Source organism: Coenobita brevimanus, chromosome 82 (assembly GCF_032717465.1).
Source record: "Coenobita brevimanus isolate Jiangsu-jjx chromosome 82, ASM3271746v2, whole genome shotgun sequence".
Classification (NCBI taxonomy): domain Eukaryota; kingdom Metazoa; phylum Arthropoda; class Malacostraca; order Decapoda; family Coenobitidae; genus Coenobita; species Coenobita brevimanus.
The window spans coordinates 17,783,891-17,807,528 of NC_137035.1; positions in this window are offsets into that span (position 1 = coordinate 17,783,891).

Sequence of the window (23,638 nt, forward strand, 5' to 3'; positions counted from 1 at the left end):
AAGACTGGAAAATGGTTGGTCTCGTCTGCTTCTCGGAGCCAGTGTGGTACATGATTTTCTAGGTTTTGACGTGGATGACTTGCATGCACGTCTTTGTGCGGCTGGCGACGATGATGATGTGGACGAAGTGTGTGAGTGGTTGAATGACAACGAGGGCGATCCTGGGTATCAGATCATGTCTGATATCGAGATCACATCTTCAGTTGCAGGTACAAGTACCCAGCTTGAAGATTCCGACAAGGACAGCGACGATGATACGGACTCCTCTCAGTGTGCCACTACTCCAGCCATCCCCAACCTGAGTTCCGGGAGCACGTCGAGTTTGTTCTCAACTACCTGGAACACCTGGACTGACAGGGAGATAGGGCCCTTGGGACTTGTGGAGGAAGTGCACACTTTCAGTTAGCGCATCATTAATTGCCAGAATCGTCGTTACTTGTGTCAATCAACCATTGACAGCTTTTTCAGGCCCGTGACCCCTGCTGTGCCCAGCCCTGACTCCACACCACTGCCTCTCCAAGACAGGCCTTACTCCTCCGAGCCACAGCCCAGCGCATCAGCCACAGTGGAGTCGCCACTGGACGTGAGTTTGTGCCTCTCTTCAGAGTCGTCTGCAGTGGGTAGTCCATCACCACGTCCCAGCGACTCGCCCCTAGGCCACCTGCATCACCTGCTCTCGGACCTGACAGTGAATAAACAACAAGAACTCGCCACTAGACCACACGGAAATTTACAGTGTTGTGCATTGTAAAGAACAGTGCATAGTGTTAAGAAATTAGAATTCAGAGTGCAAAGACTTAAGTGCAGAGTGCAACACTGACTTCATTTAAGTACATAATGGAGTGCAAATAAGAGAGTGCGCAGTGTTAAGAAATTAGAATTCAGAGTGCAAATGACTAAGTTCAGTGCAAGACTTGATTACTGTAGGTGCTTCAGGTACACCTTTTTACTGTCAGAGTCTGAGAGGAGGCGGGTTATTCATTGAGATGGCCACGGACTTGTTGTAAGTGTCCAGAATGTTTAATATTATACTGTATTTTCCATACTCACCTCTAACACCTCATTCTCTGGTTCCTTTGCATTTATTTCACTCTTTTATGTCCCATATTGGTGTGAATAGGGTATTAAACAGGTGCTATGCATGTCAAGTACGGAGTTATGTAGGTGTTTCACTGAGTTAGGCTAGGTTGGGGTCCATAAGTACCCGTCCAGGAGGTAGGGGCCCACTATCCGGATTGACCCACTTTTCAGACATGTCTTTGGTTCTATTACGTCGGATAATGGAGGGATTAGTGTATATACCGTATATATATATATATATGTATATACACACACACACCAATATATATATATATATATATATATATATATATATATATATATATATATACTGTATATAGCATAGTGGATGAGTTATCTTTTTTTTAACATAGGATGGTTGCCCTGGGAGGTAATACCGTGAGAGTTGAAGTCTGGCTACAAACTTGGTAGCTGGCCAGGCAGTTGTTACTCTTAGGCAGAAAACACAGCCACAAGTAACTACCGGTACCCAAAGTTGAAGCTGAGACTCACCACTGGCACAGATCTTGTTACCATTCACTTTTTTTTTTTTTTTTCCTTCAGTCGCTTCCAGCAGCTGATGGGAAGTAATTAGCTGGTTTTTGCACTTGACTTTTCTTCCAGGCCATAGAAAACATCAGCTGCACCATGGCCAACCCTAGTATGGGTATTTGTTAGGAGGAGGTGTGGCATCATGTTTGTGTGTCCTGTAATACCAGCCAGTTGTCATCTTTTTCACCATTTTTGCTGCATCTTGATTTTTTTACTCAAACTTCCTGAGGAGCAGAGTGAAATTGAGCTACAGAATTTGTCATTATACACCATTGGTCCTAGAGAGGCTTTGTTTATCCTGGTAATTTTTCATAATTTACCAGTGTTTACAGTGTGTTATAAAAGCATGTACATGAACAAAAGTCGACTGACAATCTTCTGCCAGCATTGTGTCCTGCCGTACAGATTTCTCTTTCCACCACAAGGCCACAAAGTATGCTTCCTTCTCATACTTGTTTGATGTGTATGTCATTTTGTGATTATATAAAAACAGTTTATGTAACATCTTTCATTGTCACAGTCATCAGAGAAGTGTCAGTGAACTTTTGCTTACAGATGTTCATTATTTCAGGTGAAAGAGTGCAGTGTGATTGGATGCAAGCTGCCCTAGGACAGTTAACCCTGATTTCCAGCTTACAAAATGATGTCTTTGTTCCTGTAACGTGTCTGGTATTTCCTGTCCAAGCTTGTTCCTGTCACACATCTGGTATTTCCTCTTCAAGCTGAAGATGAAGGCCGGCGATGATATATCTCCATTAACTTGGTGAGATGAATTTTTCTTTATTCTGATGATATTGTGTTAACCCCAGGCTCATTTGGTAGATGCTTAGGGAACTGCAGGCTGAAGTTGCCCTTTTCTTGCTGTCCATGATCCTTCTCTTGGGGATAGAGAGTTAAGGTTATGCCAGTGCCAGTACATGGAAACATACTTTCCATTGTCTGGTTTGTTCTGATCAAGTGACAAGATACAGTACAGTATTTCTCTTATCATTCAGTTCATCGGTCTATCTATAGTCTGGTGCCTCAGCTCTTGTCAGACAGATTCTTAGTAAGGTTGTTTACCTCCCATGGCTTGTTTTATGACCAGTGTAAATTGTACCTCATATGAGGCTTGCAGCTTGGACCATACAGACCTTCTTTGTGCCTCAGATCGAGGTGGTGGCCCTAAACATATTGCCTCCATGTCACCCTGTCTTCTGCCATAAGGCTGCCCTCCCTCCAACACACACTTCCATCTCATATACCTTGTCTCCACCTCCATCACTGCATCACATCCCTGGGCTTGCCTTCCCCCTCTCCCTCTTCTCCTTACTAACTTGCACTCTTCTGGTCAATCTCTCATTCTCCATCCTTTCCACATGGCCAGACTGTCGGAGAGTATTGCTTTTTAATACTTTCAGTCACATCCACATTTGCACCCATAACACTCCTTCACTTGCTCATTTATCTGTCTCCCTTCATGCAGCTCCACATGCTCTCAAAAAATAAATTATAAATTAATAAATAATTTTACTGCTCTTGCACTTGACTTCTGCCATTCCAGGGAGGTCCAAGCTTCACATTCATGTGCTGGAGTAGGGATCACAGTACAGTACTGTCATGCTGTGACTTATTTCCACACTCACTTTTTTATTCCTTATCTCTGCTGTCAGTGAACCAGCAAACTGTCTTCCCTGCTGTACCCCATCATGCACTTCATCCTCAGAATTCCCATATTTGCTAATCACACCACCTAAATACAGTATCTGAAGGCACTCACATTCTTCATTTCCTGCCCATCCAGCTTCAATATTAATTTGGTCATATAATCAGACTATAAATTCTGCTCTTTTAGCAAGAAAACTTTTGCTTTTCTTTCAGTGAGTTGAGACAACTTTGATTTGGTTCCAAGATACTTTTGAAATGGATGGTTTGGTCAAGATTGCCTTTAAATGATTTCTCTGAAGGATGAGTGGATGGATTTTTTTTTTTCCTCCAACTTGTTTCCAGTTATTGCAAAATGGTTTACTTGGTTTGAAGTCTCACCACAGCTGTGTTTTTGCTTGCCCATGTAATATATTGTCAATTTCATGCTGGGAATCAATCATAGGACTCTCAGATGAGAGCCAGGTAGCTTTCCAGTGGACCATGACCAGGCTGCCTGGCTCTCATCTGTGTCCCACGCTCAGTTCCCTGCAGTATTGGCAGTGTATTAGATGATTTTCCTTTGTTAGTACAGGTTTCTTTCTTCTGCCTGCACATTATCACATTCTGCAGTTACCACATTGCTTACCATCTCTATTCCTACTACCTGCACCTTCAGTGTCTTTGAGCAGATTAGGCAGGTTGTCATAGTGCATGTGCTGAAAAATTCAGAATGGTGTTAGTGGTACGGTACTGTTAGTGTGCAGAGCATCATATCTCATCCCACTGAGCCAGGGGAAGTGTTTCATTTTATTTTGCTATAACCTGATGATTTTACTCAGGAGTGAAGGTTAGATTATCGCCTTCAACCCATGTATTGTGAGAGACCATTCCTCAGTTGAATTAAATTATTTTAGCAGGAACAACTATAAACTAAAAAGGACATCTAAGAGATTCAGTTGAGTTAAATATGGTGACCGTTTTATTCATGGCATTCCCCAGATATATTCAGCTGAGAGAACTCATAATGGCTAAAATTTTCCAATGCTTTCAGTCCAGTGACATATTTTTCATTTTAGTCTTGCTTTCTCCAGACAAATTAATTCAGCCTCAGAGACTTTTTTGTTGGGTAACCCCTGTCTTTGTGGCCAAGCACACTCATCAGCTGCAGGCAAGCAACCAGTGCTCCCTTGCAGCAAACCGTGCTCCACCACAGTGGGGAAGAGGGTGGAGGGTTGGTTCCCAGATGGATACTTTTTTTCGTCTCGACCCAGTTAACAGGGGTACCATAGTAGGCTTCACATCACATTTGACTGGAGAAATTATACAGCCTTTATTTGCACCTTTGCCACAGAAGGTCTCCCAAAAGCTGAGTATATCATTTTTAGATAGCAAGAGAAGAAATTTCACTTGATTCAAGGGGTTACAGTAACTGAACAAAGTATCAATTAGTCTGCTATACCCAGATGCTTTAGTGCCAGAAGGGGTGGCCACAAACAAATACCTTAGGTGTAAACCAGGGTGAGTTCACGCACACGGTGAATTCAGGCATTTTATCAGTAAAAAGCATTAGTACTGAATGTTGCAGACAATATAACCAAATAGAAATCTATTTGCACTGGTTTGTTCATGATGTTTTTCTCATATTACCATGGTAACTTATTACAGTATTAAGTGATGTTTTTTTATTCATGGGGCTGGAATTTATTTTTTTTTCCTAAATTGGGAAAATGACTTCCCTACCCCCTCTTTAAAAAATCTTCAGCTGTTAAACTCTTCAAACAGAGACAGTCTGTAAATAATTCATTCATTCATCATCTAATCCAGTGTTTTCCCAAAAGGAGTTTAGCCCAGGGCTAGGCTAGTTGGTCCTGACATTTAAGATGAGAGTGACCAGCCTCACTAATCTATGAGTGGCATTACATGAGCAATAAACCCCAACCACCCCTTGGATATAAACCTGCCTGGGCTCAATCTGATTGGAGCACCTTAATTGCCCACTAAACCACCAGCCACCGTAATTTGGTTGTATGGTTACCACCCAGCATAGTAAATGGATTCCTGGTGTACAGGAAACCATTTGGCTTGTCACTTATTGTAGATTCATTTGTTGACAGAAAGAAGAGGAAAGATTGAAAAAGAGACAGAAGAGGAAGGATGGAAAAGAGGAAGGAAGAAAGGAAAGGGTAGGCACCCGAGAGCAGCACTACGTCTAGTGAGTGGGTGGTTAGTGTCCCCACCTACACCTACCACTAATCCATCCATCCATCCATCATCCAATCCTACGTTGCCCCATGAGGAGTGTAGAAGCCCGTGGCTAGGCAAGTTGGTCCTGACTTAAGATGAGAGTGAACCTACCACTAATAATGATAATAGGTGGGGGCACTCACCATCCACTCACTCGATGTAGTGCTGCTTTCGGGTGTCTGCCCTTTCCTCTCCTCCATCCTTCTTTCCTTCCATCCTCTTCTGTCTTTCGTTCCTTCATTCTTTCCTCGTCCTTCTGCCTACGGGTGACTTTACACTCCCTGTTTTGTCTTTCTTTCCTTCATTCTTTCCTCTTGCTTCTACAAGCCAAATGGTTTTCTGTACACCAGGAAACCACTTACTACGTTGGGTGGTAACCATATAACCAAATTTTGGCGCCTGGTGGTTTAGTGGGTAATTACAGCGTTCCAATCGGATTAAGCTGGTGAAGGTTTATATCCAAGAGGTGGTTGGGGTTTATTGCTCATGTAATGCCACTCAGGGATGAGTGAGGCTGGTCACTCTCATCTTGAATGTCAGGACCGGGTTGCCTAGCCCCAGGCTCCTATGCTCCTCATCGGGCAACATAGGATTGGATGATGGATGGATAATTAACCTATGAAATTTTTTCAACTTATGTTTAGAATGAAGATAAAAGTAAAGAAACTGACAGTATCTGTATTTTGTGTATGTTTAATTAGGTACAGTATTTACTGAGAACATTTATTTTGTTCAGGAAACCTTGGTTGAATTCTGAAGTCCATGTAAATACTGTTATAGACAAAAATAAAGTTCATTATCTTTGGTGGTTATGGTTTGATAGGTCACTGGATCAGCTACCCAAATCTTAATATCTTTCTCCGACGATAAACAATAGCAGTAAATATATATATATTTTTGTAAGGTAAAAATTTCTGCATTCTTCATAGGGATGTCGGGGAAGACGAGCATGTGAGTGTTAGCTGTTTTCTGTGGGCATCAGAACTTTGCACAGGGATGTCCGATTTTACTGCGGGCTGAAGATCGAGTTTGAACCCCCATATAAAAATTGCTACAAAAAATAAGTGCAACATTCCCCCCCACCCCCCACCCCACCCCACCCGTTTACTGGAGCAGTCTCCTTATACCTGTCTCAGACCAAAAACAAGAGCATGTAAATAAACTGTGAAAAACTTCTGAATCACCCCAATTCACAGTCCCTCCATGTCAGTTCTGTCCTCAGCCATCAGACTGTGCTCTTTCCAGCCTACTTCATCCTCATTTGTATAATTCCCCATCCCAGCCTTTTGTTTCATTCTTTGTTTCCCTTCTTCCATTTCCCATGTCAACATCACTCATACACTCCTAGTCAGTCTCTTCTAGGAGAATACGGTATGAAGCACATCACTGCAGTTGGGTACAAGCAGGTTCAGAAGTTACCAGTAGATACATCAATGGAAATACAGGGTATGCTGGTTAAGTGAGTGGTCGTATGTTGAAGTATGGAACCAGTGGGGAAAAAAGGTGTTATGTTAAGTGACCAGAACCAACCTGTGTAATGTAATTTTAAGGGAGAATAAATGTTAGTTACACCTAATACACATAGTTATAGTATATGTCTTATAATAATGCATAGCGATGCTCATGGAAGCAGGTTAAAAGAGGAAATGCATAAATACATAACCACTTACATGTAAATTGTACAATTCTTGTTTAATTGAGGCACTCCTACATCTCTTCACCACCACCAGGGCTAGCTCATTTTCTCTCACCAAGGCATGAGAGAGAAAACAGTGGTGGAATTTGCAGGAGAGACTAAAGTTGTCCCTCCTTTGCTCTTCCACTTTGTGGAGATGTGGGGAGAACCTCCATTTCTGGATACATGAGGAGAGGATTGTCAGGGCCTTAGAGACGGGGGACTGGGAGCCTTGGATATGAGGAGATTGTGTGGCTGGAGGAGACTGAGTGACTGGAACTTTGGTAGCACTGAAGTATGACAACCTGACACTGTCATGCCTTTATACAGAAGAGCCTTGAAGGCTCCTTGGAGGTATGAGTTTGAAACACTGGGAACATTTCTTTGTTAACAATGGAAGGCTGGAGATCTGCAGGTGGAAGATGCTTTGTCAAAATATAAAAAATAAATAAATAAAAATAATGCCACCTGCTTATACAGCTGCTTGTACACTCTTATCACTTCCATCAAAGCTCTCTCCATCTGTGAGTCATGGTCCATTGCCAAGTCTGCCGTGCCCTTGGCTGTGTTAGTTATCCAATAGAGCAGCTGCTTAATTCTGAGTGATGGATGGGTTTATGACTTATGTAATGCCACTGTGTGGTGAGCGACTGGTCACGTACCTTAACTGTCTGGAATTCGTAGTCTAACACTGGACCCAAAAGCTCCTGGTGTAGTACTGTACTGGATTGGAAATTAAATATTGATTTATTTTTGGATCTTACACCATCCATAAGTGGGGAAAAAAGAGGATGGCATAATTGCAGTTTTTTTTTTTCTTCCCCAGGAATTCTACACTCCTGCTGGAACAACCAAGGATTAGAGAGTATGAAAAACACAAGATTGAAAGATGGGGACAATAGAGGCCAAGATTGGAAGCTTGATGTATAACAGGTAATGAAGTTTGATTTTGTCACTGGTGTAGAATACATGTACGACTAACACCCTTTGTTCCTTTCCCGTGTCTCTCTTAGAGCATAGGAAGCATAGTGAGGCACAGTTGAAAGTATTAACTTATTCACCACATTATGTTTTTTTGTACTATGGTCCTGCAACTACTAGGTGGTTTTATTCAGCTAAGGCAGAGTCCACAGTTTCAGCATGGAGTTAGGACAGTATGATATCTAATCCTTCCAATTTGTATTTGAGTTGAGGAAGAAGTTAATTAAGGCTTTATCTAATGTCTACAGTTTGAAAAGTCTCCTAACCTGAATAAAATCATCTGGAGTTATGTTTATGTTTTGGAAGGCTGTAGCCATGTATATTTATTAATTTTTCTTCTTTAATGCAGTTTATATCCATGGGGTGGTTGGGGTTTATCGCTCACATAATGCCACTCAGGGATGAGTGTGGCTGGTCACTCATCTTAAATGTCAGGACCAACTTGCCTAGCCCTGGCCTCCTGTCCTCATGGGGCAACATAGGATTGGATGATGAATGAAAAATGAATGAATGGCATTATGAGGTGCCATACAACCACAACGCCACTGATGTGCTGCCATCAACTAGTTTAGGGCTTTTCTTATTTATTTATATATTTACGTATATACAGTATTTTCAATGGTTGCATGCCATTACTGCCTCGGGTGTGAATATAGTTTTCCTTCCCTGAGGCCATCTGCAATCCAAGGTTAGCAGGTCCAGCCTAGTTCAGGGAAATGTAGTTATGTACAAAGGATACGTATATTTAGTAGTCTTAGGCCAAACTTTTGATTGTGTAGATGTGGTCAAGTTCCCGCTCGGGGAGTGTTGTGTAAGGCCAGCTGCTGGACTTTAGGCACCACATCACTCACTTGGTAGCACCTCCCAGACCACATTATTCACATGGTAGCACCTCCCAGACCACATTATTCACATGGTAGCACCTCCCAGACCACATTATTCACATGGTAGCACCTCCAAGACCACATCACTCAAATGGTAGCACCTCCCAGACCACATTATTCACATGGTAGCACCTCCCAGACCGTATTCGCATGGTAGCACCTCCCAGACCACATTATTCACATGGTAGCACCTCCCAGACCACATTATTCACATGGTAGCACCTCCCAGACTGCATTATTCGCATGGTAGCACCTCCCAGACCACATTATTCACATGGTAGCACCTCCCAGACCACATTATTCACATGGTAGCACCTCCCAGACTGCATTATTCACATGGTAGCACCTCCCAGACCACATTATTCACATGGTAGCACCTCCCAGACTGCATTATTCACATGGTAGCACCTCCCAGACTGCATTATTCACATGGTAGCACCTCCCAGACTGCATTATTCACATGGTAGCACCTCCCAGACTGCATTATTCACATGGTAGCACCTCCCAGACTGCATTATTCACATGGTAGCACCTCCCAGACTGCATTATTCACATGGTAGCACCTCCCAGACTGCATTATTCACATGGTAGCACCTCCCAGACTGCATTATTCACATGGTAGCACCTCCCAGACTGCATTATTCACATGGTAGCACCTCCCAGACTGCATTATTCACATGGTAGCACCTCCCAGACCATATTATTCACATGGTAGCACCTCCCAGGGACCGTGGTAACCATCAACCTTGTACAGGCTAGCAGGGGGGGGGTTGTTACACAGAAATGAGAATGTTGAGATGGGGTATAGCCTCAGTGAGTGACAACTGAGGAAAGTGTACTGTGAAAGATATTCGGCTTAGGAAATCTTAGAGAGGTGGTGCAAGGAAGTCAGTAGGTTAAGATGGTTTGAACACGCTGAAGGGAAGGGGGGGAGGGTCACTGGCTGAGAAGGGTCACAGAAATGCATGTGGAGGGGAGAATAGCCAGGAGCAGATTGAGGAAGACATTGGGCGAGGTCCTACATAGAGACCTGTGGGATTATGAGTTTGAGGAGAGGAAATGGCATAAGACACATGAAAAGTTGCCTTTGGGTGAAAAGATTTATACACTTGCTGGTATCATTGTGTTCACACACACACACACACACACACACACACACAGACACACGCACACACACACACACACACACACACACACACACACACACACACACACACACACACACACACACACACACACACACACACACACACACACACACACACACACAGACACACACACACAGACACACACACACACAGACACACACACACACAGACACACACACACACAGACACACACACACACACCACACACACACACACACACACACACACACACACCAGGAGGAGGCAGACGCTCATAACAAGTTACACACGACGGCCTCAAGAAAGTGAAAGTGAGGGACCAGCTACATTGTCTGATCTTGTTCCAGTAGAGGATGCAATGTCAGTTGTGTCGTTATTGGACTTTGAGGGGTTTTTGGCCGTAGTGGCTGAGTTAGAGGCTCTTGGGGAAGGTGCTCAGGAGGAGTCTGAGGACGGAAGTGTTGGTGCGGCAGGGGGTGCGGCACTCTAAATGTTGCCATGCCTCGGAACCCCTGTTATTTAAGTCCATCAGGCTTGTTGTCTACTGTTGTTAAGGTGACTGACCATATATCTGTTATTGTAGCTATATCTGTGGTATTTGTCTGAAAAAATTTCCCTTTATTATGTCTCAGGGTCAAAAAATGTCAGGGTATGAGGGGGTACCGCCCATATGTAATTTTTCCCATAAGATTATGTTTTCACAGTGCGTGATTTCACACTGCGCGAGGACCATGACCACCCATCCACTTATGCACTATTTGAGCATACTGTATGTACATTATATATATATATATATATATATATATGTACATTATATATATATATATATATATATATATATATATATATATATAGAGTGGTAAAGTGTGCGTTTTCGTACACTGAAGAGTGAGGGTTCGCGCCCCGCCAGGGTAATAAACTTTGGGAGCGTTTTTCTGGCCACGTACTGCATTGGCAGACACAAGGGGTGCTGTGGTTGAACCAGTGTCGCATACTATAAAGTATACTTGCACCCAGTCGGCTTGCGCGGGCTGATTACACTTGGTTCACAGACTACACACACATCCAAAGCCACTCCAACATAACAATTACTCTTACAATCACTTCTCACCCTACATACAATCTCTACCAGACAGCCTAAGCCACTTGGTAGAGATACATTGGCTGTATCGTCCCCACTTCGATTGGGATAGGCTGGTCCTGCAGTGGACACTTAAACGGCTGATGAGATGAGATGATTTACTGTGTATATTTATATATATATATATATATATATATATATATATATATATATATATATATAATTATATAATTATATATATATATAATTATATAATTATATATATATATATAATTATATAATTATATATATATATATATATATATAATTATATAATTATATATATATATATATATATATATATATATATAATGTATGTATGTATAAAGTGGTTGTTGGGGGCTCTCACCATTCACTCACTTGATGTAGTGATGCTCTCAGGTGACTGCCCATTCCTCTATCCTTCCTTCCCCATCTGTCTTTCTTTCCTTCTTTCTTTCCTCTTGCTTCTGTCTATGGGTAACTCTACACTGAGTGACAAACCAAATGGTTTCCTGTACACCAGAAAACCGTGTACTGCCCTGGGAGGTAACCATATAACCAAACACTGATGCCTGGTGGTTTAGTGGGTGTTTAAGGTGCTCCAACCAGATTGAGCCTGAGTAGGTTTATATCCAAGGGGTAGTTGGGATTTATTGCCCACGTAATGTCACGTGGATGTGTGCGGCTGGTCACTGTAATCTTAAATGTCATGACCAACTTGCTTATCCCGGGCTCCTACACTCCTCATGGGGCAACACAGGATTAGGTGATGTGTATATATTACTGGTGGTAGGTGGGGGCACTTATCATCCACTCATTCGATGTACTGCTGCTTTGGGTGTCTGCCATTTCCTCTTCCTTCCTTCCTCGTCTCTCTTTCCTTCATTCATTCCATTTCCTTTTGCCGACTGGTGACTTCGCACTCCCTCTTCCGTCTTTCTTTTCTTCATTCTTTCCTCTTCCTTCTGCTTATGGGTGACTCTGCACTGAGTAACAAGCCCGATGATTTCCTGTACACCCAGAAACCATTTCCTATGCTGGGTGGTAACCATATAACCACATTACAGTGCCTGGTGGTTTAGTGGATAATTAAGGGCTCCAGTCGGATTGAGCCTGTGTAGGTTTATATCCAAGGGATGGTTTGGGTTTATTGCTCACATAATGCAACTCAGGGATGAGTGTGGCCGTTCACTCTCATCTTAAATGTCAGAACCAATTTGTCTAGCCCCGGTCTCTTACACTCCTCTTGGGGCAAAATAGGATTGAATGATGGATATATATATAACTCCAAGGCACTGGTAAGTGAACAGGCAGGGGTAGCTAAACAATTGTTGGTTGCACAGATGAAGATACAGAGAAAGGTGACAAGGGGGGGGAGGATCTAAACAGGCAGGGCATACTGAAGATACCAAGGACGTTCATATAGTACATACATACAGATTAAAGACAATGTACAGTACAGCTATAGATTAGGATACATAAGTACCATGTGAGAGACCAGTAAGATGTAACTAATACATAGTATACCACAGAAGAGGCACTAAAAGGCCTCATAAAGGCCTCAAAGAATATTGCCCAAGGTTTTCTCCATAATAATTTCCATCCTTTTCTTCAGGTGGAAGTTGGAGGGAGGGCAGTCTGGCGGTGGACAGGGTGATGAGCCGGCTGGTGTGTGATCACCCTTTCCAGGAATAAGAAATCTTGTTGTAGGTACATCATTATTATTATTATTATTATTATTATTATTATTATGCAGTATTATGCAGCAATTTTTTGACAGAGTTTGTCTAATAACACACAGTTACTTGCTGGCTTTTAAAATATATGCTTGGTGACGAGAACTCGTGCTTGGTAATATAATAGTATATGCTTGGTGACATGAAAATGTATGCTTGGTGACATGATAATATATGCCTGGTGACAGAAAATTTATGCTTGGTGACATGATATGCTTGGTGACAAAATTTGCATGGTGACATGAAAATAAATGCTTGGTAACATAATATATGCTTGGTGACATGAAAATATGTATGGTGACAGTAATATATGTTTGGTGACATGAAAACATGTTTGGTGACATTATATGCTTGGTGATGTAAGATATGCTTGGTGACGTGAAAATATATGTTTGGTGATATGATAATACATGCTTGGTGACACAGAGGTGCTTAATAGAGGTAGAGAGATGTTTGGGGACAACTCATAAATACTTAGTGTTACTTAGAGGTTTGTTGACACAAACCTAAAAACATGGTGACCTTATTTAGAGGTATGGTGACATCTTAAAGGTACGTGATATTTCTTAAATGTTTGGTGACATATATATTTAATGTTACTATGAGGTTTGGTGACAAACCTTATAACTTGGTGACCTTACTTACAGGTATGGTGACAGCTTAAAGGTACTTGATAGTTCCTAAATGGTGACATTTTATAAATATTTAATGTTATTCTGAGGTTTGATGAGACAAACCTTAAAACTTGTTACTCAGCTGATGTCTCTAAGAGGTTTGGTGACAAATATTAAAACTTGGTGACATTTAGAGGTATGGTGACATCTTACAGATACTTGATATTTCTTAAATGTATGGTGACACAAACCTAAAAATTTGGTGACATAATTTAGAGGTATGAAGACATCTCAAAAATATGTAATATTTTTTAGATGTTTGGTGATACGAATACTTAATGTCACTAAGAGGTTTGGTGACACAAACCTAAAAACTTGGTGACAGTATTTAGAGGTATGGTGACACTTTAAAGGTACTTGATATTTCTTAAATGTTTGGTGACATCTTAAATATTTAATGTTACTTAGAGGTTGGGTGACAAACCTAAAAACTTGGTGACATTATTTAGAGGTATTGTGACATCTTTTGTAGGTGGGGGTGCCCACCATCCATTCACTCAGTGTAATGGTACTCTGTTTTTAGGGTAGCTCTACATTGAGTGGCAAACCAAATGATTTCCTGTAAACCAGGAAAGCATTTACAGTGCTGGGTGGTAACCTTATAACCAACCAACACGTGTTCCCTGTGTGGCAACAAGTGGGTTGGCGGAGGGTTAGTTCCCCTCCCCGGAAAACAACTAACTAAAAATACTGTACGAACAAGAAGCCTCAGACCAATACTGACCAAAAGGTGACAACTAAGGGCCAAACAAAGGACATGATACGGATTGCGACATGGAATGTAAGGGGTGCAAAGGATGAGGTGAAGGACAGAGAGAGAGAGTGTCCAGGTGCTTGAGGGTGCGAAAGTGGATGTATGTGGATTGACCAAAACTAAATGGAGAGGTGAGAGAATGGGAGTATGGATGGGGTGTATGTGTGGGAGTAGGTGAGAGTGAGAGGGCAAAAGAAGGAGTGTGTGTTGTGGTGAGTAACAGATGGAAGGAGAATATAAGAGAGAATGGATCTGTTGGCTCAAGGATTGTGTGGGTAAGATTGAAAGTGGACTACAAATGTGGGCGATTGTGTGCGTATATGCACCAATGCAAGATCGTTCAAGCAGAGTGAGAGAAGAGTTCTGGACAAATGTGGAAGCATGCATGGAAAAGTTTGAAAGGAATGAATGGTAAAGTAGGGAATGAGAAGGTGAATGGAGTAGTTGGTGAGTGGGGTGTAGTGACTTAGTACCAGTTTTCTCTCTCTCTCTCAGGCAAATTTATCATATTCACTCCTAATTGGTTAGCTGTTTGTTAGCAGTTTGAATGGAAACATATTCTGTACAGTATGTAGTTAGTTTTATACTTAGCAGTTTATTGAAATATTTGATAACTCAGTATTAGAAGAATATTGGACTATAGTTCTCCATTCTTTCCATTGCTCATCATTACTTGCATTATAACAGTCTCTTGGTGTTACAATTCTTTCACCTTACCTTTGCCATGGTTTTGTTCATTTTGCATCCTAATTTATGTATCTCAGTGATAATACTATTTAGTTCTCCATCCTTCCCATTGCACCTAATACTATTTAGTTCTCCATCCTTCCCATTGCACCTCTTCATGACCAGCATCATTTTCCAGTGCTAGAGATGTGATTTTAAGTCAAGTTTGATAAACAGGAATATAGAAGGCAAATTCTGCACATATACCAGCTGCATATGTAGCTACTGCAGATGATATTTATGCCGTTGACTGCTGCTATGTCTCTCAGATAAGATAGATATAGACAGATACACATTAAGTTGTAGGTGGATATATTAAGTAGATAAATGTTTAGGTAAGTAGATAGACATACACATAGTTAAGGATATGGATGAATGACAAATCATGTAGATAGATATATTAAGTAGATAGATAGGTATGGCAGATATATACACAGATAAAAAGACAGGGATAAATGGTATGTAGGTAGATATATTCAGTTCATGGGTTAGTAAATACAGATACACATAAGTAAGGTGATAGATTGATAAATGATAGGTAAGTAGATATATTTTGATAGTTAAGTGGATAGCCATATATACATAGATAACTAGATAAATGATAGGCAGACATTTTGGTCAAGTTCCTAGATAAATGGATGGGTAGACGGTGGTTCCCTAACTTATTTATTAATATATTTTTATTCAGTATTTGTCTTAGTTGAATAAGATCTGTGTTAGTTCAGTGAAAGTGATTTGCATTCTATGTGGTTGTAGAGATAAAATGTCTTTTCTGAGCAAGCCTCCTATGGCATCAAGAAGACACCCCAATGAATTATGCATGTGTATTATTATTATTATTATTTTTATTATTATTTATTTTATTAGATGTGCAGTTAACAGAAATATTATAGTGTGTGGCTTGCCTAGTTTTTTCAAACACTTATATTTGTAAAGCATATTTAGCAACCCATAGGAAGAGTTGGGAAGATATTCACAGAGAAGATAATAAGATGAGATTCAGAGATTTGCTGGGATTGGATGGAAGTGGCAAATAATGTAGAGGTTAAAGTAATAAAATGATGTTGGAAAAAGATAAAAGAAGCCTTCGTCCTGCAAGGGACTCACACAGGTTGAAGATGATAATGATAAATTCTTATTAGTTTTGATGATGATGGAAACAAATGGAAGAAGCCTTTGTCCTGCAGTGGACCTACACAGACTGATGATAAACACCATTCATTGGTTTTATTGATGATGATGGTTGTACTGTTAAAAGCGCTCATCGGTTTGGATGATGATATGATGGCAATAAATCCTCTCATTGGTTATGCTGATGATTGACAATGATGACAATTGTTGGCGTATTAAAAATGCATTGGTTTCCTGGAGTACTTGAAAGAATTTGACTTGCAACCCAGTGGATTACCAAGCCTAGCTCATTTCCCTATTGTGCTCATGATAGGGCATTCAGGGATTGTGTGATGGCTGGATGGTTGTTTACCATTACACAACCCATCATTGTGTGCCACTCAAATATCGATTGCAATGTGGTGAGGGGCAGTGCTGGAGGGCAGATATATTACAAACATCCATATCTGTACAAACTCCAGCTTATATGATGTAATCCCTTCTGGGAGCCACACCTCGTTGGAGTGCTGTAATCTGCTAGGCCAATGAGGCCAATGAGGCAGGTGGATGGTAGGTAATAGTGCTAGACCAGGGGTTCCCAACCTTTTTAGCACTGCGCCCCCCTTTGGTCAGGACTGTATTCACGATGCCCCCCAACTCCTCTGACGATTAAACAACAATGTTTTTATCTGTTCCATATGGATGCTTAAGATGCTAAATGGCAACACTACTTGTGGTTGCTCGGAATGATGGTTGTGAAGTTTTCCTGTCAAAGTTTTTACTCATACATATCTTTGGGAATGCCCTATACGCATTTGAATGGCCTAGCCCTATGTTGAACTTTGATTACCCCATGCCCCTCTTAGCAATCTCAAACGCCCCCCCAGGTTGGGAAACGCTGTGCTAGACAATTGAATGTTGCCACAGACTATAATATTGGTACCTAGACTTAGGTTTGCATGAGCAAAACTCTAGACAGTTCTGTGCCAGCTGTGACAATATAAGTTGTTACATGAACTTTGTTAGTAGTTGTAACCCCAGGCTCCTCTGAACGTGAACCCAGTGCACAGACTTAAGTTACCCTTCTGTCATTGTCCACCATCCTCCTTTGGGGGGATTGGTAGGGAATTGAGGGGCATTTGTATAACATGGCACCTAGTCATAATGGCGCCACCACATGAAGGTGTCTCTGTGTAGCACCAGCAAAAATAGTATGGGAAGGAATGTAATGCGACCATCAGGGCAAGACTAAGGGAAATGGAAGGCAAGACACACTTGGCAGAGGATTGTTGGCAGACTTTTGCACATGCCTGTACATCACAGTGAGATAAAGTTGTCCTTGTTATATATCACGTTAGAAAATACAGGGTGGTCCATATGTTACGTGTCTGTTTTCATGTATTTTTTCCATGCTTTCTGGACTTTGTGTGTCACCCCATCCTTAGGTGGGAAGAAGAGGTTGTGATAGTGATGATTGTAATTATGCCTCACGCAATCCTTAAGTGGGAAGAAAAGGTTGATCGTGATTATAGTTGCATTGTCTCTAATAATTATTATAATAACTGATCATAATATTATGAGTAATAATAGAAGTATGAATATGTGGAGAGTGGCTCAGTCAGCATTATCAGTGTCTACCTGCATTATTTTGTATTTCCCATTTTTTAAAGTGACTGCATCTCTTGCATGGTTGATCATGACTTTAATCAAACTAAGTATCTTGCACTTGCATTGTTGCTTCCATTGACTGCATATTGTTTGCTTATTTTAACGTTTTTGTCATTGTCCAGATGATTTTCTATACCTCATTGACCAAAAGATAACACTGGCTCAACATCCTATGTGTAGAACTTCATGACTAGCCCCATATTTCAGTGGTGTTTCAGTTCTGCATTTAAAAAGAGAGATGGTAATTTAATGCCAAATTAAAGTGGGCAAAGCATTTTTTATAACTGTTTTCTAAAGCAGTCAAATGTACCTGCATTCCTCACACCAGCAGACTGAGACATTCCCACAACACACCAGATATATATAATGGATAACCCTGTATTGCTTTTCAATAAATTTGGTTCTATAAATTGTGGGTTGCTGTTGCTGTGGTCCTGGACTCATCTAAGTAGTGCTGTAACTAAATCACCTCTCTGAACTTGTATATCGTCAGCATTGTTTACAGCTACAATATTTGCCTTCTAACATAGCGTATTAGATGTTTAGAAACAGTGTCAGTGTGCATTTGTTTTTACCATTTTAATCATTGTGTGGCTCAACTGTGTTGATGTTCATTACTCATATACATTTATTGCCAGTTGAATGAGATTTTTATTAAATAAGGCAAGAAATTTTGTTAAGGATACATGTAATTTCCAAATGTAGGCTGTTGGTAATTAGATGTACACTTGTCTGATAGTTATGATAAAGTGATAATTAATAGAGGATAATATATGCTTTAAAAATAATTTTGGAGCATGTGCTTTCTTCCATAAAAGCCCTTACTGCCTGTCGTCATTTCATTAAATTCTGGTATTTACTTGCAATGCCATTCACACTGATTCTCAGGAATAATAAAGATGAGCCTGAGGCCACAACAAAAGCAGATATTAATAAAAGTTTAAGGAGTTAGCAGCCCAAAAAATCATGTATAAATCTGGCATATAAAAGGACTAACAGCCATAATGTTTATTTAGCCAGCAACAAATATAGGTCTTTTACAGTTTTAATCCAACTTAAAAATTGATGTTATTTTTATTACATTTTTATTCCCTTTTACTGTACTTAATATGAGTACAGTATTTGCATTCATATTTTTGTGTTGTAATAATGATAAACAGTACAGTTTGCCACAGGAAAAGTTGTACACCTCAGTCTTTTATATTTGGTGACACTCTCTTTAATAGCACAGAAAAGCAAATGATTAATGAACATCCTGAGTAGTTTCCCTTAATTTAGTATTTGTCATCAAATACAGGGTTGGCTGCTTGAAACCAGTGGTTTGAACCATGGTTTAAACCAATCAATTTTTTTTTTTGTCACTCCATTTTGTCGTTTGCATATACTGTATATATAGTATAGATAGACTGTTATTCATTTCATCATTCATTCATCATCCAATCCTACATTGCCCCATGAGGAGCGTAGGAGCCCGGGGCTGGGCAAGTTGGTCCTGACATTTAAGATGAGAGTGACCAGCCTCACTCATCCCTGAGTGGCAGTACATGAGCAATAAACCCCAACCACCCCTTGAATATAAACCTTCACCAGTTCAGTCCAACTGGAGCTCCGTAATTACCCACTAAACCACCAGGCGCCAAAATTTGGTAATATGGTTACCACCCAGCGTAGTAAATGGTTTCCTGTTGTACAGGAAACCATTTGGCTTGTCACTCAGTGTAGAGTTACCTACAGGCAGAAGGAAGAGGAAAGAATGAAGGAAAGAAAGACAGAAGAGGGAGTGTAAAGTCACCTGTAGGCAGAAGGACGAGGAGAGAATGAAGAAGAGAAAGAAGAGGATGGAGGTGAGGAAAGGGCAGACATCCAAAAGCAGCACTGCATCGAGTGAGTGGATGGTGAGTGCCCCCATCTACCACAAGATAGATTGTCAATTGTGGTTTTTAATTATGTAATTACTTGTGATTTTTAATTATGTATGGTACAGTTGTGGTCCTAATACCAGGATTAAAAATAGGGGAACTGAAAATTTTAATTAAATGTTCAAACCAAAATGCATCAGAGGACATAAATGGAAATTTTTAATCCATTCAGTAAAGTATTACTAATTTGTTTTAAAGAAATCCTTTCTAGCCTTGTTAACAGAAAAAAATACCAGAACCTGGATACATTATAATGGAATTCAACACTCAAATGTCAGGACCAACTTGCTTAACCCCAGGCTCCTATGTTCCTCATGGGGCAACATACAATTGGATGATAAATGGATGGATGAACACATTTAATTGAGTAAATTTATAGTATGCTGAGAACAATCACTGAGATATATTAATATTGTATTTTAGAAAATAAAAGCTTAGGAAAAAACAGTCACTCAGCAAAATAATAGGCCTACAGAAAAACCTCTAGTCAACTGACTTATCTAAATTATAATCATTGTTCACACTTCTCGCCTTCTACACCAAACTGTTTATCTAAATTATAATCTTTGTTCACACTTCTCGCCTTCTACACCAAACTGTTTATCTAAATTATAATCTTTGTTCACACTTCTCGCCTTCTACACCAAACTGTTTATCTAAATTATAATCTTTGTTCACACTTCTCGTCTTCTACACCAAACTGTCATCCTGCCCTGCATGAATTAGATGCAAGATAGTATAAGTAGAGTGTGTCATAAGTATGTTTAATACTTGTTCAGTTTATATATCTTCCTGTGGCTGACTGTAAGCTTTTCAGTTCTATTCGTGGTGATTTGTAATGCCTATATATTGTTGGTTTGTTGTAATGTGAGAAAATGTGTCTTTGTCTTGACATCTGCAGCTGTGCTAGAAGCTTTGTGGAGAGATATTGCGGTGCCCCAATGGACTGAAATATTTTTATATACTGTATTGTTTAGTAGAAATTCTTGTTAAAGTTTAAAATTTGCAATTTTCTTTTTTAAGCATGTGGAAGCAATACTTTGCCTGTCAAGTTCCTTCCCCTGTTATTCAAGATAGCTCTGAAGTCTTCAGTATAATGTGTTAAGCCGATTACTTTGTGTAGTATGCAATATTATAATTGTTAGGCAGAACATATTGTATAAAATTATAAATCCTCAACATCACAGCCCATACATTATACATTTTAAAAGGAAATATGGTATACAGTAATCTCCTAAATCCGAACATCCAACTTTCAAACTCCTCTTTCCAAAATATTTTTTCATGCTGTTGGGGGGGGGGGTTGAGGTTGCTGTCGTCACACATGCAGTGCATTTTTTAAGAAGGGTTTATTTGTGGAAAAGTATAGCTCATCTTATTAACAAGGTACTTCGTTCCATATTGTCTTTGTGGGACTTTTTTTTTTTTTTACTACCATCATTATTTTACTTTCCAAAATATTCTAGTTTCCTTACAGCCTTTTGAACCATGCATTTGTGATTTGAGACTTTGTACTATATCATTATGCTTGTGAGGTGGTCAGGACTCTGAGGGCTGTTCACTGGGTATGCTGTTGATAGTTCTCCCATTTTTATGCTTTCTCTGCTTATGGATCTTTTAGGTGTTTAGGACAGTAGTCTGGGTCAGGTCACCAAGCTACTTTTGATGTAGGAACCTGAAAGGTGCTGAAAAATGGAGTGAGAATGGAGATATGGAAGTGTGAGGGATGAGATAGAGAGGATTATAACAAAATGAAGTGAAGTTGGGAGATACGATTATTTTGAAAGGTTGACAACTGGGAATGATGAGAGAACGGTAGTAATGTAAATTGTATGTGTGTGTTTGCACGTGCGCAACTTACTGAAGTGCTGTGATGCTGGAGGAATGTGACTGGCAAAAGTGAAGAATGCAGTGAAAAGATTGAAGGATGGGAAGCCATCAGATGTTTAAAATATGTATCTATTGCCAGACGCCTCAATCCCGTTCAGGGTGGCCACAAACAAATCACCTCCACGTCGCCCTGTCCCCCACCATTTCACTGCTTTGCTCCCAACTCACACCCCCCTCTCTCACATAGATTAGAGTGAAATGCTTGTTGGAAATATGTAAGAAAGCTTGGATGAATGGAATTGTATCAGTGGAGAAGACTGTGATTGGACCTTTGTATGAAAGTAAAGGTAAATGAAATACGTGTAGAAAAAAACCTCAGTATTATAGGTGGAAAGGTGTATAGAAAAATAATTGCAGAAATGATAAATATCTCTGAATATCAGATGAGTGACAAACAAGGTGGTTCTAGAAGAGGTAAGGAATGTGTGAATGAATATTTGCATTCAGACAGTGAAAACTAGTGAGGATTGTCAACTCTATATGGCAGTCATGGATCAGGGTAAAGCATTTGACCGGGGGAATAGAGAAGGATCGTGAAAAATTTTACATATGGCGTGAATATAAAGCTGCCGAGTGTTGTAAAGAGTTTTATAACAACTCTTGTCTAATATTTGATAGATAGCCTGTCTTAATGCTTTTATGTTAGATTGAGACAGTGATTTGATAGATAGCCTGTCTTAATGCTTTTATGTTAGAGTGAGACAAGGATATATGATGTCCCCATAACTATTGAATATTTTGATGTGTCGGGGGGGGGGGGGGAAGTAGGGTTTTGGCTGCTACTGCAACCTCAGATTCCCCTGAATGTGAAACCCAGCAGACTGCAGGAAACATGCCCACTTGAACAAGTCATTCCCAGAGGTCTTTTGTAATATTGAAAGGTTGTGTTGTGATAGTGTGGTGCAGGAGTTAAGTGTGGGGGCCAACATTGCAATGTGAGCATTGTGGATTGTGAGTTGTACTTTGTGTTGGTATTATAGTAAGGCACTTTGCAGTGTGACTAGGTGTATTTGTCTCTCTGAGTAGGGGAGTTTATGAAGGGTGGATGTCTGGTGATGATTTGTGTAGGAAACTGTTTGGAAGATTTTGGATGGCTGTGGTGGCCATGTCTGGTATGGTAGTGGCTGTTTACAGTTCAGTGATTGATGACTACAGTCATTGGTGATGGTTTGGGTCAGTGACCTGTGTTTGGAAATACTATATGCTCTTCACAGCACAGTTCTTTTTGGGTGGAAGTTGTTTAGGTAGTGGGAAAAAATTGAGGTGTTGTGTTGTCGTGTTGGTGGAAGAGGAGGAGGGATGTTGTTTAAACTGATGTAGTGTTGGAAGTGTGGTTGGCTGTGATGGGTATGTGTGGCTGGGCAATAACTGTAAAATATGGAATAATTAAACACACACGCACACAGTATATGCATCATTTAAGAAGAGTGGTTGGCATCCACAGCCATTGGCGGGTGGGGCCAGTGGACTGTATTGTTAAATTATGTGCATTTCACAACACTTTCATTCATGCTATATTCATGTAGATTTTATTTTTTAAGTGCCCAATTAGCATTGGTTATTTTTTTCTTTCTTTTTCTTTTTTTTTTTCTTTTTTTTTTTTGAATGTGTGTGATATGGAGCAGTGATCAAGCATAAGGTCATGAGGCTGAAGTTGTAATCCTTTTGCAGCATGTTTTCTGTAGCTGTGTTGCAGAATATGACAGTGCTATTGCTCTGTATCTTCTTCATAACTATCACCAGTTATAAATAGTAATAATATCCCTGGTGGCTTTAGCTTAGTAATCAGGATTAAAAGAGAGCAATTTTATACTTAGTTGTTCGAAAGACTAGAGAAGAGGCACATACAGTGAGGATGGAAGGAAGCAGCCTCAGTCTGTGTGGTCCTGTTGGGGTGTGGTGGTGATTTAC